The 18,192-nt window shown below is 49.8% G+C and overlaps 1 long non-coding RNA gene across 1 annotated transcript; it reads right to left on the bottom strand.

Moving 5' to 3' along the window:
- Window positions 1–16,325: 16,325 nt before the first annotated feature.
- Window positions 16,326–16,529, bottom strand: LOC122466274. Its single transcript, XR_006291664.1, has 2 exons — window positions 16,487–16,529; window positions 16,326–16,452 (listed from the first exon to the last, which is right to left on the bottom strand). It is a non-coding gene; the product is annotated as an uncharacterized LOC122466274 (long non-coding RNA).
- Window positions 16,530–18,192: the final 1,663 nt, after the last annotated feature.

Genomic DNA, 18,192 nt, shown 5'->3' on the forward strand with positions numbered 1-18,192 from the left:
CGTGAATGGCCCTTCCCACGACGCTTCCATTTTATGGGCCTGGAGCGCCTTTAAGACCATGACCTGGTCCCCTACTTTGAAGGAACGCTCTCTGGCATGTTTATCATACCAGGCTTTTTGCTCTTTTTGAGCATCCTGTAGGTTTTCTTTAGCAAGGGCTAAAGAGGTTCGGAGGGTGTTTTGTAGGTTGGTTACAAAGTCCAGAATGTTAGTTCCTGGAGAAGGTGTAAATCCCTCCCGTTGCTGCTTTACCAACTGTAATGGCCCCTTAACCTCACGGCCATATACAAGTTCAAATGGGGAAAACCCTAAACTGGGATATGGTACAGCTCTGTAGGCAAAGAGCAACTGCTGCAACACTAGGTCCCAATCATTGCAGTGCTCATTTACGAATTTATGTATCATGGCCCCCAAAGTTCCATTAAACTTCTCCACCATGCCATTTGTCTGATGGTGGTAAGGAGTGGCAACCAAGTGATTTACCCCATGAGCTTCCCAAAGGTTTTCCATAGTTCCTGCCAGGAAATTAGTCCCTGCATCTGTGAGGATGTCGGAGGGCCAACCTACCCTGGCAAAAATGTCTGCTAGTGCCTGGCACACACTTTTAGCCCTGGTGTTGCTTAGAGCTACTGCTTCCGGCCATGGGGTGGCAAAATCCATGAAAGTCAGTATGTACTGCTTTCCTCTGGGTGTCTTTTTCGACCCAGGACCCAGAATATCCACAGCTACTCGCTGAAATGGAACTTCAATGATGGGGAGTGGCTGGAGAGGGGCTTTGACCTGGTCTTGGGGTTCTCCCACTCTTTGGCATATTTCACAAGACCGGACATAGGTAGAAACATCCTTGCCCATTCCCTCCCAGTGGAATGACCTCCCCAAACGTCTTTGGTCCTGTTCACCCCAGCATGGCCACTAGGGTGATCGTGGGCTAAGCTCAAGAGCTCTACCCAGTACTTAGTTGGAACTACCAACTGTCTCTGAGGATGCCTGTATTCCTGGTGTCCACCAGAAAGAGTTTCCTTGTATAAAAGTCCTCTTTCTACAACAAACCTGGAGCGATTAGAAGAGCTGAGAGGCGGTGGGTTGCTCCGTGCCACCGTCCAAGCTCTCTGGAGGCTTTCATCTGCTTCCTGTTCGGTCTGGAACTGTTCCCTTGATGCTGGAGACATCAGTTCCTCATTGGATTGTGGACCTGGGCTTGGTCCCTCTGGAAGCGATGTAGGGGATGGAGCTGTTTCCGTTGTCTGTGAACCGCTCTCCGCTGGTGCACTGTGTTGGGTTCAGGCTCCGGCTGAGCCTCTTGTGTAGGGTTATCGGCTGTTGCCGGTTCAGGTTCGGTGGGGCCCTCTGGTGTTGGGGTTGCAAGTACTGGATTCAGTGTTGGCAATGGGTCTGGTGCTAGTTGTTCCGTCGGTTCCGGTTCTGGGGCTGGCTCTGTCTGGGTCTCTGGGACTGGATCCACTACTGCTGTTGCAGATGTTGGCATGGGGTCCAGTTCCATCACCTCTGACTGGGACCTGGTAGAAGTTTCCGGAACAGAGCTAGGCGTGACGGCTTGTTTAGCCTGGCTGCGGGTGACCATTCCCACCTTCTTGGCTAGCTTTACATGGTTGGCCAAGTCTTCTCCCAACAGCATGGGGATGGGATAATCATCATAGACTTCAAAAGTCCACGTTCCTGACCAGCCCTTGTACTGGACAGGCAACTTGGCTGTAGGCAAATTGAAAGAGTTGGACTTGAAGGGTTGAATTGTCACTTGGATCTCTGGGTCGATTAAATTTGGGTCCACTAAGGAAGCATGGATAGCCGACACTTGTGCTCTGGTGTCCCTCCACGCAGTGACCTTCTTCCCACTCACACTCACAGTTTCCCTCTGCTCTGAGGATATCTGGGAGGTATCTGGGCCTGAGGACCTCTGGTGTGATTCCAGTGCAATGAACCGTAATCTGTTGGGGTTCTTGGGGCAGTTGGCCTTTACATGCCCCATTTCGTTACATTTAAAACATCATCCAGCTGATGGGTAACTGGGGCGAGGTGGCTTGCTGGAGAATGGTGTGGCAGGATGATAAGGTGTCTGGAGTATTCCTTGGTGTGTAGTTGGGGCCTTGGGCTGCCCCCGGTAGTAGGGTGTGGTCTGAGGGTGTCCCTTCTGGTATTCGCTCCAACTGCAACCAGGGTTGTTCCTCTCTCCTCCCTCCACCTGTTTTGTTCCGGCTTGCCCCACCTCTTTGGCAGTCTGGGACTGCTTGTATCAATCAGCATAAGAAGCAAGACTTTCTGCTGAGTCCATTTCCTTATCCCATAAACACTGTTTTATTTCCTCCTTGGACATATTCAGGAATTGCTCCTGAGCTATCAAATCACACATTCCTTCAAAGCTAGTGACACCCCTTCCTGTGACCCATTTATCTAACAGATCCTTCATCTGGTTTAGATAAGCCACATTACTTAGTCCAGGCCCTCTCTTAAGGGTTCGAAATTTTACTCTGTAAGTTTCAGATGTAATTTGAAATTGTTTTAAAACCAAATCCTTGAACTTATTATAGTCAGAAGCCTCATCAATAGGCATCTTATTGAATATGTCCAGAGCTCTTCCAGTCAATTTTGCGACCAATGTGGCCATCTTGTGAGCTTCAGGAATTTTATGGAGAGTGCACAGTCTCTCAAAGGTGAGAAAATATTCAGCAATATCACTGGATTCATCATACTGTGGACATAGTCGCTCCCATTTGTGGATTGTTGGGGAAAGATGGTTAGGGTGATCCAGTAGATTAGGCTCAGCCCTTACCTTCTCCAACTCCAGTTCATGCTTCCCCTCTTTTTCCTTCTCCTCCAGTTCTTTGTCCTTTGCCTCCATAGCTCTCCTGTGGGCAGCCTCTTGGTTTTTTTCTGCCTCTTTTGCTGCCTCCAGTTCTCTCCTGTGGGCAGCCTCTTTGGCTGTTTCTGCCTTGGGCTCTGTCATGTTTGCCTCTTTGCTTTTAACTAACTTTACACCCGAGAGGTAGAAATAAAACAAACAAAAAACTTGGCTTGTCAAAAAAAAAAATAGGTTGTGCTGTCACCGGATACTGATGTTCTCGGACAGGGATTGTCAGCCGACAGAAAAACCCTTTTAAAAAAAAACCCTAACACCACCTTTGTCTCCAGGCAAATAGACAGAAAAATCCTCTAGTTTCTCTTAGCTAAAACAAACTAACTAACAAAAAAAACCTCTTCAGGTCTGTGAAAAACTTGGCAATTTCCCTGCAGGAGGTTAACTACCTTGCCTTTAGGTAGAGAAACTCCAGCTCACAAAAGACAAATCCCTTTTGTTATGCTTGTTGCTTTGTCCCCTTTTACAAAACCCTTTAAAATCTTTTAAAATCCTTCTGTATTTCTGGTTCAAAAAAAAAATCTCAAAATGATTTCAAATAAATCCCACTGCTGATACCATATCAAGGTTCCTTCCCCACTCTGAACTCTAGGGTACAGATGTGGGGACCTGCATGAAAGACCCCCTAAGCTTATTCTTACCAGCTTAGGTTAAACGCTGCCACCACCAAAGTGTTACACAAAGAACAGGGGAAGTGCCCACTTGGAAACGTCTCCCCCCAAAAATATCCCCCAAGCACTACACCCCCTTTCCTGGGGAAGGCTTGATAAAAATCCTCACCAATTTGCATAGGTGAACACAGACCCAAACCCTTGGATCTTAAGAACAATGAAAAGCAATCAGGCTCTTAAAAGAAGAAGTTTAATTAAAGAAAAATAAAAGAATCACCTCTGTAAAATCAGGATGGTAAATACCTTACAGGGCAATCAGATTCAAAACATAGAGAATCCCTCTAGGCAAAACCTTAAGTTACAAAAAGATACAAAAACAGGAATATACATTCCATTCAGCACAACTTTTTTTATCAGCCATTTAAACAAAACAGAATCTAACACATATCTAACTAGATTGCTTACTGACTTTTTACAGGAGCTCTGACCTGCATTCCTGCTCTGGTCCCGGCAAAAACATCACACAGACAGAGAGAACCCTTTGTTTCCCCCCCTCCAGCTTTGAAAGTATCTTGTCTCCTCATTGGTCATTTTGGGCAGGTGCCAGCGAGGTTATCTTAGCTTCTTAACCCTTTACAGGTGAAAGAGTTTTTTCCCTGGCCAGGAGGGATTTAAAGGTGTTTACCCTTCCCTTTATATTTATGACAACTATAAAGCAGGTTTTCCAATCCCTTAATCATTCTCATGGCTCTGCTCTGACCCCTCTCCAATGTATCAACATCCCTCTTGAGTTGTAGGCACCAGAACTAAACACAGGATTCCAACAGCGGTCACACCAGAGCCACATACAGAGGTACAATAGTCTCCCTGTTCCTACTCAAGATTCCACTGTTTATGCATCCCAGGATCGCATTAGGCTTGTTGGTCGCAGTGTCACACTGGGAGCTCATGTTCAGCTGATTTTCTATCCCTACCCAAAATCTGTTTCAGAACCACTGCTTCCCAGCATGGAGCTCCTCAACATGTAATCTCCTTCACTTCATCTTGCACTCACCACCAGTTTGACCACTGTATATACACTGTGTGGTCAGGCAGGTGTTTTCTTTAGATAGATAGATAGATTATATGTATGGGGATAGATAGATAGAGGGTCCATAGGTTAGACAGATGTTTATGGGGTAGATAGACTGTTTGATTGATAGACAGATGGTTGTATATAGCAATAGAAAGCCGGGTATGTGCGGATAGATGTTCTGGAGATGGATAGGTATGGGGTATAGATAGGTACAGGGTATATATTGATAGATTGCTAGTAGGTATGGGGATAGATAGATAGATAGATAGATAGGTAGATAGATAGATAGGGATAGCTAGCTTGAAGATGCTCTGGGAAGGTTAGCAAGAGGGACTGGATGGTGAGCTAGCCAGTGGGTATGGGGACAGATGGACGGATGATTCTGTGGGGCTGGCTATTGAGTGTCTGGATGGATAGATAGCCAGTCGGTATGGGGACAGATGGACAGCTGATGCTTTGGGCAGGAATAGCGAGAGGTTCTGGATGGCTAGTTAGCTGGTGGGTATGGGTATAGATGGCTGGATGATGCTTTGGAGATTGCTAGCGAGAGGGTCTGGATGGCTAGCTAACCAGTGGGTATGGGGACAGATGAACAGTTCATGCTCCAGGGATGGCTAGCGAGAGGGTCTGGATGGCTAGCTAGCTGGTGGGTATGGGGAAAGTTGGATGGATGATGCTCTGCAGAAGAGAAGAATGAGTGCGGATTTGATAGCTGCTTTTAACTACCTGAAAGGGGATTCCAAAGAGGATGGATCTAGACTGTACTCAGTGGTAGCATATGACAGAACAAGGAGTAATGGTCTCAAGATGCAGTGGGGGAGGTTTATGTTGGATATTAGGAAAAACTTTTTCACTAGGAGGGTAGTGAAGCCCTGGAATGGGTTACCTAGGGAGGTGGTGGAATCTCCTTCCTTAGAGGTTTTTAAGGTTGGGCTTGACAAAGCCCTGGCTGGGATGATTTAGTTGGGGATTGACCCTGCTTTGAGCAGGGGATTGGACTAGACGACCTCCTGAGGTCCCTTCCAAGCCTGATATTCTATGATTCTATGATTCTCTGGTGATAGCTAGTGAGAGGTTCTGGATGGCTAGTTAGCTGGTGGGTATAGGTACAGATGGACAGATGATGCTCTGGGGAAGGCTAGTGAGAGGGTCTGGATGGCTAGCTAGCCAGTGGGTCTGGGGACAGATAGACGGACAATGCTCTGGGGATAGTGAGGTCTGTGGCTAGGAACCAGTGCTCAGGGGATAGGCGTGCACAGTCACCTTCGCCCAGTGGTGGATTTACCATGAAACAAACAGTGTGGTGGCACAGGACCCCCAATGACGGGGGCCCCCAAAATGCACGACAAATCTCATCTGACAACCTGGCCCCGAGTCCCGGCTGGCGGTGGGGGGTGTCTCTACGTGTTGCCCCCGCCCTGAGCTTTGGAAGTGGCGCACAGAGACCCCCTCCCCCCACACCTAGAAGCCGCTGCCAGAGGAGTGTGCTGGTGTGCCCTCCTGCACCCCAACCCCCTGCCCCAGCCCAAAGCCCGCACCCAAACTCCCTCCCAGATCCCCCACCCCTCACCCCTTCCCACACCCCAACCCCCTGCCCCAGCCTAGAGCTCGCACCCAGCACCCAAACTCCCTCCCAGAGCCCCCACCCCTCACCCCTCCCACACCCCAACCCCCTGCCCCAACCTAGAGCTCGCACCCAGCACCCAAACTCCCTCCCAGATCCCCCACCCCTCACCCCTTCCCACACCCCAACCCCCTGCCCCAGCCTAGAGCTCGCACCCAGCACCCAAACTCCCTCCCAGAGCCCCCACCCCTCACCCCTTCCCACACCCCAACCCCCTGCCCCAGCCTAGAGCTCGCACCCAGCACCCAAACTCCCTCCCAGATCCCGACTCACGCACCCAACCCCCTGCCCCAATCAAGGTGCCTCACTTTTATTTTCATTTACTTCCTATTACTTATAATACAGGAGGAGGATGAAGAAAAAAAGAATGAAAAAGGGGGGAAGATAAGAGGGAATGTTCTGTTTCTTGGCTGGGTCCAGAGGGCACCCCCCCCCCCCCCAAAATGAAGCTGGGCACAGGGCCCCACTAACTCTGAATCCGCCACCGCCTTCGCCCATGACCCCGGCGTCCCTCCAGGACCGGACTCAGCTCCCTCCTTACCGCCTGGGCCATTGGCGATCCCGGGGCGCCCTCTGCTGGCCGCCCGGCAGAGTCCCCCGCTGTGCTGCCGACCCCTTTCCCGTCCCCCTTTTCCTGTGGCGCCGCGCCGGGGCCAGCTGGCCGGAGGAGACGCCCCGGGCCGGCCAGGCGGCTGTCCGAGTGGCCGCGCTGGACGGCGGCGGGCGGTGGTGGCAGGAGCCGCGGGATCGTGGCGTGAGGCGGGCGGTGAGTGCTTGGCACGGCCTGGAGCCCCCGGGGGAGCCCGCCCCGCCGATCCACTGGGCTGGGGCCGCTGGAGGCTTCGCCGCCCCGGGGGGGAGGAGGGGCAGATCGGGGAGCGCACGGAGGCTGGGAGACAGAGGGGGCTTGGGGCAGCGTATGTGGGGCTGGGGAAGGGGACTGGAGCACGTGGGGGAGGGAGCCCTGGGCACCGGAGTGGGGCTGGGAGAAGGTCCTGGAAGTAGGGGGCTGCTGATGGAGCAGGCAGCCCGATGGAGCAGGCTGGCATCGCCCCCAGCCCGCGCCGGGCGGGGCCCTGACTGGACAATGGCATCTGTTGCTTCGGTCCTGGCTGTGGCTGTGACTCTGGCCTGGTGGTGTGCTCGGAGTGGCACTGTAGAGGGGAAAGCCCCTGCCAGACCGACTGTGCCTTTCCTGCTGCAGGCGGGACAGTGGGAACGGGCTGGACTGGGCATGGGGCCAGATCCCAGCTGGTGTCATCGGCCGTAGCTCCCTGGGACTCAATGGGCCAGATATCAGCTTGTGTCAATTGGCCGTAGGTCTGTGGGACTCAGTGGGCCAGATCCCAGCTGGTGTCAATCGGCCGTAGCTCCCTGGGACTCAATGGGCCAGATCCCAGCTGGTGTCAAACGGCCGTAGCTCCCTGGGACTCAATGGGCCAGATACCAGCTTGTGTCAATTGGCCGTAGGTCTATGGGACTCAATCAGATCCCAGCTGGTGTCAATCGGCCGTAGCTCCATGGGACTTTCAGAGATTTTCAGTGTTCTCTAACACACACACACACACACACACACACACACACACACACACACACACACACACACACACACACTGTGTGAGGTCACCTTCCCTCTGTTTACCAAAGGTGCTGTGGGGAGGCTCTCACCCCCTGCCTCCAGGCATGAACCAGGCTCTAAGGACTGGGAGGGCATAGAATCATAGAATATCAGGGTTGGAAGGGACCCCAGAAGGTCATCTAGTCCAACCCCCTGCTCAAAGCAGGACCAAGTCCCAGTTAAATCATCCCAGCCAGGGCTTTGTCAAGCCTGACCTTAAAAACCTCTAAGGAAGGAGATTCTACCACCTCCCTAGGTAACGCATTCCAGTGTTTCACCACCCTCTTAGTGAAAAAGTTTTTCCTAATATCCAATCTAAACCTCCCCCATTGCAACTTGAGACCATTACTCCTCGTTCTGTCATCTGCTACCATTGAGAACAGTCTAGAGCCATCCTCTTTGGAACCCCCTTTCAGGTAGTTGAAAGCAGCTATCAAATCCCCCCTCATTCTTCTCTTCTGCAGACTAAACAATCCCAGCTCCCTCAGCCTCTCCTCATAAGTCATGTGCTCTAGACCCCTAATCATTTTTGTTGCCCTTCGCTGGACTCTCTCCAATTTATCCACATCCTTCTTGTAGTGTGGGGCCCAAAACTGGACACAGTACTCCAGATGAGGCCTCACCAGTGTCGAATAGAGGGGAACGATCACGTCCCTCGATCTGCTCGCTATGCCCCTACTTATACATCCCAAAATGCCATTGGCCTTCTTGGCAACAAGGGCACACTGCTGACTCATATCCAGCTTCTCGTCCACTGTCACCCCTAGGTCCTTTTCCGCAGAACTGCTGCCTAGCCATTCGGTCCCTAGTCTGTAGTGGTGCATTGGATTCTTCCATCCTAAGTGCAGGACCCTGCACTTATCCTTATTGAACCTCATCAGATTTCTTTTGGCCCAATCCTCCAATTTGTCTAGGTCCTTCTGTATCCTATCCCTCCCCTCCAGCGTATCTACCACTCCTCCCAGTTTAGTATCATCCGCAAATTTGCTCAGAGTGCAATCCACACCATCCTCCAGATCATTTATGAAGATATTGAACAAAACGGGCCCCAGGACCGACCCCTGGGGCACTCCACTTGACACCGGCTGCCAACTAGACATGGAGCCATTGATCACTACCCGTTGTGCCCGACAATCTAGCCAGCTTTCTACCCACCTTATAGTGCATTCATCCAGCCCATACGTCCTTAACTTGCTGACAAGAATGCTGTGGGAGACCGTGTCAAAAGCTTTGCTAAAGTCAAGAAACAATACATCCACTGCTTTCCCTTCATCCACAGAACCAGTAATCTCATCATAAAAGGCGATTAGATTAGTCAGGCATGACCTTCCCTTGGTGAATCCATGCTGACTGTTCCTGATCACTTTCCTCTCCTCTAAGTGCTTCAGGATTGATTCTTTGAGGACCTGCTCCATGATTTTTCCAGGGACTGAGGTGAGGCTGACTGGCCTGTAGTTCCCAGGATCCTCCTTCTTCCCTTTTTTAAAGATGGGCACTACATTAGCCTTTTTCCAGTCATCCGGGACTTCCCCCGTTCGCCACGAGTTTTCAAAGATAATGGCCAAGGGCTCTGCAATCACAGCCGCCAATTCCTTCAGCACTCTCGGATGCAATTCGTCCGGCCCCATGGACTTGTGCACGTCCAGCTTTTCTAAATAGTCCCTAACCACCTCTATCTCTACAGAGGGCTGGCCATCTCTTCCCCATTTTGTGATGCCCAGCACAGCAGTCTGGGAGCTGACCTTGTTAGTGAAAACAGAGGCAAAAAAAAGCATTGAGTACATTAGCTTTTTCCACATCCTCTGTCACTAGGTTGCCTCCCTCATTCAGTAAGGGGCCCACACTTTCCTTGGCTTTCTTCTTGTTGCCAACATACCTGAAGAAACCCTTCTTGTTACTCTTGACATCTCTTGCTAGCTGCAGCTCCAGGTGCGATTTGGCCCTCCTGATATCTTTCCTACATGCCCGAGCAATATTTTTATACTCTTCCCTGGTCATATGTCCAACCTTCCACTCCTTGTAAGCTTCTTTTTTATGTTTAAGATCCGCTAGGATTTCACCATTAAGCCAAGCTGGTCGCCTGCCATATTTACTATTCTTTCGACTCATCGGGATGGTTTGTCCCTGTAACCTCAACAGGGATTCCTTGAAATACAGCCAGCTCTCCTGGACTCCCTTCCCCTTCATGTTAGTCCCCCAGGGGATCCTGGCCATCTGTTCCCTGAGGGAGTCAAAGTCTGCTTTCCTGAAGTCCAGGGTCCGTATCCTGCTGCTTACCTTTCTTCCCTGCGTCAGGATCCTGAACTCAACCAACTCATGGTCACTGCCTCCCAGATTCCCATCCACTTTTGCTTCCCCCAGGTAGTGGTTTGTGAGCAGCAGGTCAAGAAAAGCGCCCCCCCTAGTTGGCTCCCCTAGCACTTGCACCAGGAAATTGTCCCCTACGCTTTCCAAAAACTTCCTGGATTGTCTATGCACCGCTGTATTGCTCTCCCAGCAGATATCAGGAAAATTAAAGTCACCCATGAGAATCAGGGCATGCGATCTAGTAGCTTCCGTGAGTTGCCTGAAGAAAGCCTCATCCACCTCATCCCCCTGGTCCGGTGGTCTATAGCAGACTCCCACCTCTACATCACTCTTGTTGCACACACTTCTAAACTTAATCCAGAGACACTCAGGTTTTTCCACAGTTTCGTACCGGAGCTCTGAGCAGTCATACTGCTCCCTTACATACAGTGCTACTCCCCCACCTTTTCTGCCCTGCCTGTCCTTCCTGAACAGTTTATAACCATCCATGACTGTACTCCAGTCATGTGAGTTATCCCACCAAGTCTCTGTTATTCCAATCACGTCATAGTTCCTTGACATCACCAGGACCTCCAGTTCTCCCTGCTTGTTTCCAAGGCTTTGTGCATTTGTATATAAGCACTTGAGATAACCTGTTGATCGCCCCTCATTCCCAGTATGAGGCAGGAGCCCTCCCCTCACAGACATTCCTGCCTGTGCTTCCTCCCGGTATCCCGCTTTCCCACTTACCTCAGGGCTTTGGTCTCCTTCCCCCGGTGAACCTAGGCAGGAGGGGACTTCCCTTGGGCAGGGGGAAGTGTGACACTTCTGGGGTAACTCAGGAGGTGCAGGGTGAATAAACTACGAGGGAGCCTTGTCCGTGCCCACTGGGGAAAACTGGCCCCAATCCACTGGCTGGTGGCCACTCTGGGCTCCGCAAGCCCTGCTCTTACCCGCCTCAGGCTAACAATTTATACTCCTCAGCCCCTGGGCTCCCTACGTGGGGCCTTGGGGCAGAGCAGACATACCCTGTGGCTAAATCTATGGAGCTCATCAGCCTCCACAACATGTCTGTACACCTCCCAGCATCCCACTGAGTGCCCAGGCCCTTGACTTCTGGACACCGCAATGTGCACGGATTTGCTAACCCTGCGGAAGCAGAACCCCCTGCACACTAGCTTCTCCTTGGCACCCAGTACTGACCATGTCTGCAGTAAAACCAATTGGGAGTTTATGTGACAAAGCTTAAGATAAAGCTTCAAACAGAAGTGAGTGGAAGGATCGGAAACATCTTGTTACAGATAAACCAAAGATAGAAAACACCTTCTAGAGCCCCTCCTTAGGAACAAGTTCCTGCCCTGCCTACTAAGGTATTTCTCACCCAGTGGTCAGTCGATCTGGACAGCGTTTGGCCAGTTGAGAGCTGGAATTCTTTCTGCATGAGACGCTCATGCGGGTGGGCAGTGCCCCTCCATAACGGATGTCATTTTGTGCCCTCCTTTCCCGTCTTATACAGCTTATATTTGTCTCTTTTCCCAACTTCAGCTCTCCCCTGCTGGGCCCCCTAGGCAGGGTCCTTTTCCCTGGGTTCTTTGGAGCTTTGTAAAGGCCTGAGCCAGCCTCTGTCTAGGCTGTGAACACTTGGCTAGGCTGGGGCGAAAGATGGCAGTTCTCACTTTGAGCTAGGTCTGAGAACGCTCCCGCCTGTCCGGTGACCAGTTTCACGTCCAGCAGCTTTGGCCACAATATTCTACATGGTACCTGACTTGTCTACACTACAGCCTATGTTGGGAAAGAATATGTCACTCAGGGGTGTGAATATGCCACCACCTGGAGCGACATAAGTTACACCAACATAAGCGCTGGTGTGCACAGTGCTGTGTCGGCGGGAGTGCTTCTCCTGCCAAGGCAGCTCCTGCTGCTTGCAGAGGTGGGTTTTTATGCCGACGGGAGAGCTCTCTCCCGTCGGCATAGAGCATCTTTCCTAGATGCGCTGCAGCGGTGCAGCTGTATTGGAGCAGCGATGCGGCTGCAGCGCTGTACATATAGACATACGCTTCGACTATTTCCTGTATGTGAATCCCACAATAACCATGACAACCAAAGAGTAGGTTTAGAACAAAGATAAGGCAACACTTCTACACACAGCACACAGGCAACTGGAACTCGTTGCCAGGAGAGGCTGTGATGCCCAAAAGTATAACTGGGTTCAGAAAAGGACTAGATAAGTTCATGGAGGAAAGGTCCGTCAATGTCTATTGGCCAAGATGGTCAGGGATGTAACCCCATGCTCTGGGTTTCCCTAAACCTCTGACTGCCAGAAGCTGGGACTGGACAGCAGGGGATGGAATTGCCCTGTTCTGTTCATTCCCTCTGAAGCACCTGGCACTGGGCACTGTCAGAGACAGGACACTGGGCTAGATGGACCATTGCTCTGACACAGTCTGGCCATTCTGTTCTTAACCAGTAGGCTCTGAGTTTTCGGCAGAGGCCATGCCCAGCCCCTTTCGGGGAAATATCAGGAAGGTGGCACTCACAGGGGATGGGCCTGTTTAAGCTAGTCCCTGGGTACACTCAGCTGTGTTTCCCCATCTGTTGCCAACGTGGGGCACTGGGATCATGACAGGTTCATGACTGTAGGGTCCTGGTGTTGGATCATATTAAAGAAGTTCTGTATTAAAACCACAAATGAGTTTGATTCCCCATAGTTTAAATTCCAGGGTATTACTAATTAAGAGGTCTCTTGGTTTTTGGTACTGTTTCTCTCCCTCTGTGTGTGAAACTTGCAAGCTGCTAGTTGTGTTAGTACATTCTAAGACAGAGTCTGTTCTCAAAGCAATTCACAGAGACTCAAAGCAACACTCTAACAATAGAAACAGCACCCAGAGACTCCCCGCCCTTTTGTTGTATTAACAATTGTGATTAAAATAGAGATAGAGGATGTATGTGGATGGATGCTTGGTGTGGATAATAACTGAATGATCAGGGAGGTGCCAGCCTAAGAATCCAGTGTCCATCGGCTGAAGAAGGCGTCAAGTGGAAATAACCAGAGGACCCCCGGAGGGCAGACTGGAATCCACCCAACAGCCTCAAGAATGGGAGAACCAAAGAACAAGATAACATCTAGGAGCCGTCAGGAATGTGCTATCTGCTGATTGATTCAGCAACAGCATGATGCAGCAATTCCCATAGACTGGCATAGGAAGAAATTCCTATAAAAATAGACTCTAAAAAGTGAGAACTTTGGGGTCTGATTCTGCAAACCAACTTCCAGGAGCATCAGATGAGCATCTGACAAGGCCCTGCTCCCTCCTCATGTCCAGGCCACCTGGCCAGTGGCTTGGCATGAGCAACTCTAAGGCTGGTAACTATGATAACAACTTTGCAGAACCTGTGTATGTGTGTGTGTATGAGTGAATGTGTGAATAAATATGAGATTGAATGGAATGTTATAGCTATAACTAACTGCTTACTATGATAACAACCTTGCAGAACCTGTGTGTGTGTGTGTGTATGAATGAATGTGTGAATAAAGATGAGATTGAATGGAATGTTACAGCTGTAACTAACTGCTTACTATGATTCTTTCTGTATTCACAATAAATGTGGTATTTTGCCTTTTTCCCTTTAATAAGATCCTGCTGGTTTTTATTTTATTGGTACAACACTGGCGCCTTCCTGGGAAGCAGCTGTTGCCGGATGGTGTTGGGGACTGAGCAAGATGGGGCTGGGATCAGATCCAGCCTGGCCGTTGCTGCGTTCCCAAGTTCTGATGTGGCCTAATCTCCGTGTCCAGCCCCTTCCCCCCTCCTGGATGTGAAGAATTCCTCCCTGTTTTGCTCCTGGCTCAGAACTATCCAAAATGGCCTTGTGAAGAAGGGCCATCCATGTGTAGACAGGACGCTTCCCCACATGCATGGTGGAACTGTCCCGCAAGCAGCGTCAATGCGAGGAGAGGGGGAGATCAGTGAGTGAGCAAAAACTGCAGCTCAGCGAGGGCAGGGTTAACTGCCCTTGGCCGTGCTCCCAGATGGCAACCCACGGTAGAAAGGCAGTGAGGGACTGATGTCCCAGAATTAACTCTCACCCACTGAGGGGGAGATTCTGATCTGTGATCCAGGGCTGTAAATCTGAAGGGGCCCCATGGGAAGCACCCCCAAAAATACACTGGGATAAGTGAGAGTCGTGCCCGAGGAGCTCCATGCACCTGGTTCACCATTTCTTGCCCCTCACCTCATCATTACACCAGTGCAAGATGGGATGGAAAGCTGCTGAACCCAACTGGTAGCAGTTTGCACTGCCCCTGCATTGGTGTGAATTTTCACCCACCTTGCAAGGCTGTGGATTCCCCATTGTGAATTTCCACCCAGTTCATGCTCGTCTTGCACTGGTGTGAACTTCCACCCCATTTGTATTGGTGTTCATTTCTCCCCTTTTGTGTCCTCGCTCAACCAGTGTGTATTTCCACCCACCTGGTAATCACTTTGCAGTGGTGTGGATTCCCGGCCTGAGTTTCCACCCAATCTCCACCCTCCTTGCACCTGGGTGAGTTTCCACGCAAAGTCCCATTTATTAACAAAGCATCTTAGCAGCTAACCCTGAAGCTCAACAAGCAAAATTCACATGTGAGAATCCTCACGCTCTAAGAGATGCAAAAGCACTAATTCCACCTTCTTAATTGCACTGACACTTTAAAAACAGCCCAGAAAAGCAACATGCCAGAATCAAATGGATTCTGGAGGAATGATTGGATTCTCTTGGAACCCCAGAGAAACATTAATTTTTGCACCATTTGTTTTGTATTTTTGCCACTCACGCAGCTAATAGGGCAACTGAATGAGCCAAAACCTTATCTGTGTAAGCAGAGTCAGGATGAGCTCCACCCTGACATCTGATGGTGAGTTGTGGCAAGTTGTGGAAAAGAACTTCAGGGGCTGATCTCATTTGCATAGGCACACCCACCCCGCCTAGCATGAGCCCATAGCTGCCGAAATGGTCACTTTGGCTGCTGTGGGATCCCCAGTTTCTCTGTTATTGGGGCAGGAAGAATAAATAAATAATTATGTGAATCAAGGACAGTGGAACTGTACTTGGCCTTTTGTTATGATGGAGGGACTCACCATCAACTAAGTAGCACTCGCTAGGCAAGGGACATGGGTTCCAAAACTCAGTGAATTCAGGCAGGCAGGCAGGGTTGGTCTTACATTTTAATTGTACTTTCTATCTCTACTGTGGAGTATCAGAGCTAAGTTTGATTATATTGGGAGTCTAGTTACAGGCTGCTGAGCTGCATTTACTTTGGGACAATGGTGCACCAGCACTGAGGCTCCCCTATTACAAGCTGAAATCACAAAAGAGCTAAACGTGCTAAGAGCTGAAGTCACTAAGCGCTGTGTTAGGTAGTGGGGGGGCCTGAAGATATGTTGCAGAGCAGTTTGCAAGACAGCTGGAGCAGCTCATGGGAGTGGCTGCCAGAGTGAGAGTGGAGTGGCTTTTAGATGGTGTAAGGTGCCCCTTAACCCCCTCCCCCCACTCCATCTCCACTCAGGTTGGGAGGTAAAACTCTGCAGATGAACTTTTGAACTCGGGTGCTGCACTGACCAGGGACAGAGACTTTTGGGACTTTGGGTGACTTTGGGATGCTGGACTCAAGAACCAAAGGGAAAGGACACAGCCCAATTTGCTTGGGGTGGGTTTTTTGCTCATGGGTTGTGTTATGAATCCTGTTGGTGATGTTTCCACAACATAATGCCACATTGTTTCTCTCTGTTATTAAAAGGCTTTTGCTACACTCAGACTCTGTGCTTGCGAGAGGGGAAGTATTGCCTCTTGGAGGCGTCCAGCGGGGGTTGTATATATTTGTCCCAGGTCACTGGGTGGGGGCTTGAGCCGGTTTTGCATTGTGTTATTGGAATGGAACCCCTAGATACTGAACCCGGCCCTTGTTCTGGTGAGGGACAGAAGGTTCAGAGGTGACTTGATCATATTCTATAAGTACCTAGCCCTCCTGCTTCATGCGGTGAGCTCTGCCCAGCAAGTCCAACAGAGACAGGCATCCTGGTCAGAGATCTTTTGCCCTCCTCAGAGATCAGTGCTCCTGAGCATGTATTGTGCAGGGACACGGGGCAGCCTTTGCAAACCAAATAAGGGTCTGTGATTGGTGCACAGCATCTCAAGGCCTTGGGTTAGCAGAAAGAAGCAAAGGTAAAGCTAGAGCAGTGGTTCTCAAACATTTGTACTGGTGACCCCTTTCACATAGCAAGCCTCTGAGTGCAAACCCCCTTATAAATTAAAAACACTTTTAAATATATTTAACACCATTGTAAATGCTGCAGGCAAAGCGGGCTTTAGGGTGGAGGCTAACAGCTCGCATGTAATAGCGACCCCCCCATGTAATAACCTCATGACCCCCTGAGGGGTCCTGAGCTCCAGTTTGAGGACCCCTGAGCTAGAGTTCAAACTGGCCAGCATGAGGCCCCTCCCCAGCCAAGCTGTTGTTGAATCCATTTTAGTTTTCTTTCCCTCTGTCTGTCAGTCCAAGGTGAGAGCTGCTGGCCCTGCACTTAATCTTTTGTTCTCCAGCTCCAACCTTTTGCTCTGCTTCTGTGCAGAAAGATGAGGGGAGATCTGCTTCCTCTTGGCTGCTGATTGCTAATATGTCCCCGACGCTTGGGGTTCCCACTGTCTTGCCAGATCCTTCATAATTATGGGTCGGTTTCAGCTAGTCCTTTAAGGACCCATTTGTAGCTCCCCACCCGGCTGTGAGACACACACCCCTTCTGTCCCTTGCTCTGCCCCAGGAACAGCTGTTTAACCTTTTTGCACCCAGGGGGGAGCAGTCCCTAGATAAGTGAGCCACTGCCATGCACGGCATTTATAAAAACATTACAAACAATTCCCACTTTGTCACAGTTGCTGGCTCCCCTGCTGGCCTTGCAATCTATGAACTGTTGCATAACAAGTATTTGCCTTTTTGAGCCAACGAGGCAAAAGGACCAAGATTGGAGAGAGCTGTTTAGTTCTCAAAAAACTCTGAAAGCGACAAAATAGGAAATGATGGAGCAAATCTGTCCAGACCCGCAGGCTCCAATGCGCTGATGTCTCTCGCTGTTGGAAGAGAATCCTGTGAACGTTTCCTGCTATATCAAGGTGGCAGGGGCCTAGATCTTCTTTATCAGTGACAGTTGTGGTTTCTGCCAGCTGATTAGTGGAGATTTAGCCAGCAAAGAGATTATAATGGGACTTTGTTTGGTATCATGAGCGCTGTTCATTAATTTGGTTGGATAAGATGGTATCTTTCTTGAGTGCTTGTTGGAACCTTAATCATTCTTGTCATTCTGGGGTGGTGTGGTGGCTGTATGCTCAGCAAAGAAAGTCTATCCATGAGAGTCATGTTGATCAGCTTCAGATAGCCAAAGATGCTCCTCAGATCTCCTGGTCTGTTGTTATTATTCCTATTTATTGTAAGCCTTTTCAGCTACTGACTTCTCAGTTATTCATTTCCACTCAGCACTCTCATAGCACTGGTGGCAATTTCACTCATGTGAACGTCCATCCGCTTTGCACTTCCTTTTCACCGGCATAAATGGCCATTGATGCTTAGCAATCTGATGAGCAGCAGAAAATATTTTCTTTTGGTGATTTGAATTCATTACCGTAATGTAGCTTCTTGAAGTGGAGAGGAAATGGTGGGGTAGTCGGAGCTTCTGCTAGTGGCATTGGGTTTGCACGTTGTGTGATGTAGCTAATACCTTGTGTTTCCATGGGTGATATGATCAAAAAGATAATAAAACATTTCTTATACAAAATAAAATAATGTATTCCTGCTCTTTATCAGAAGCTTCTCTGACAAGCTGTGTGTTATTTTCTAAAGAGCCAAACTCTCTTGCATGAGAAACATATCGATTGAGCTATTTTGTCTGAAACAGCTACATTAAAAGAACACTGAGGTTGCAGTGCCAAGCACTGCCAAGTTAGGAAATGCCAGAGTTCAGGATGCCAGAGCAATCTAAATTCACCCCTCTTGTGTATTACAATCAGGTCTTTAATTACATGATCACAGAGTTTTTTCACAGGGTCCCTGCCTCATTCAGCGCACAGGATGGA

This window comes from Chelonia mydas, chromosome 6, assembly GCF_015237465.2.
Source record: "Chelonia mydas isolate rCheMyd1 chromosome 6, rCheMyd1.pri.v2, whole genome shotgun sequence".
Classification (NCBI taxonomy): domain Eukaryota; kingdom Metazoa; phylum Chordata; order Testudines; family Cheloniidae; genus Chelonia; species Chelonia mydas.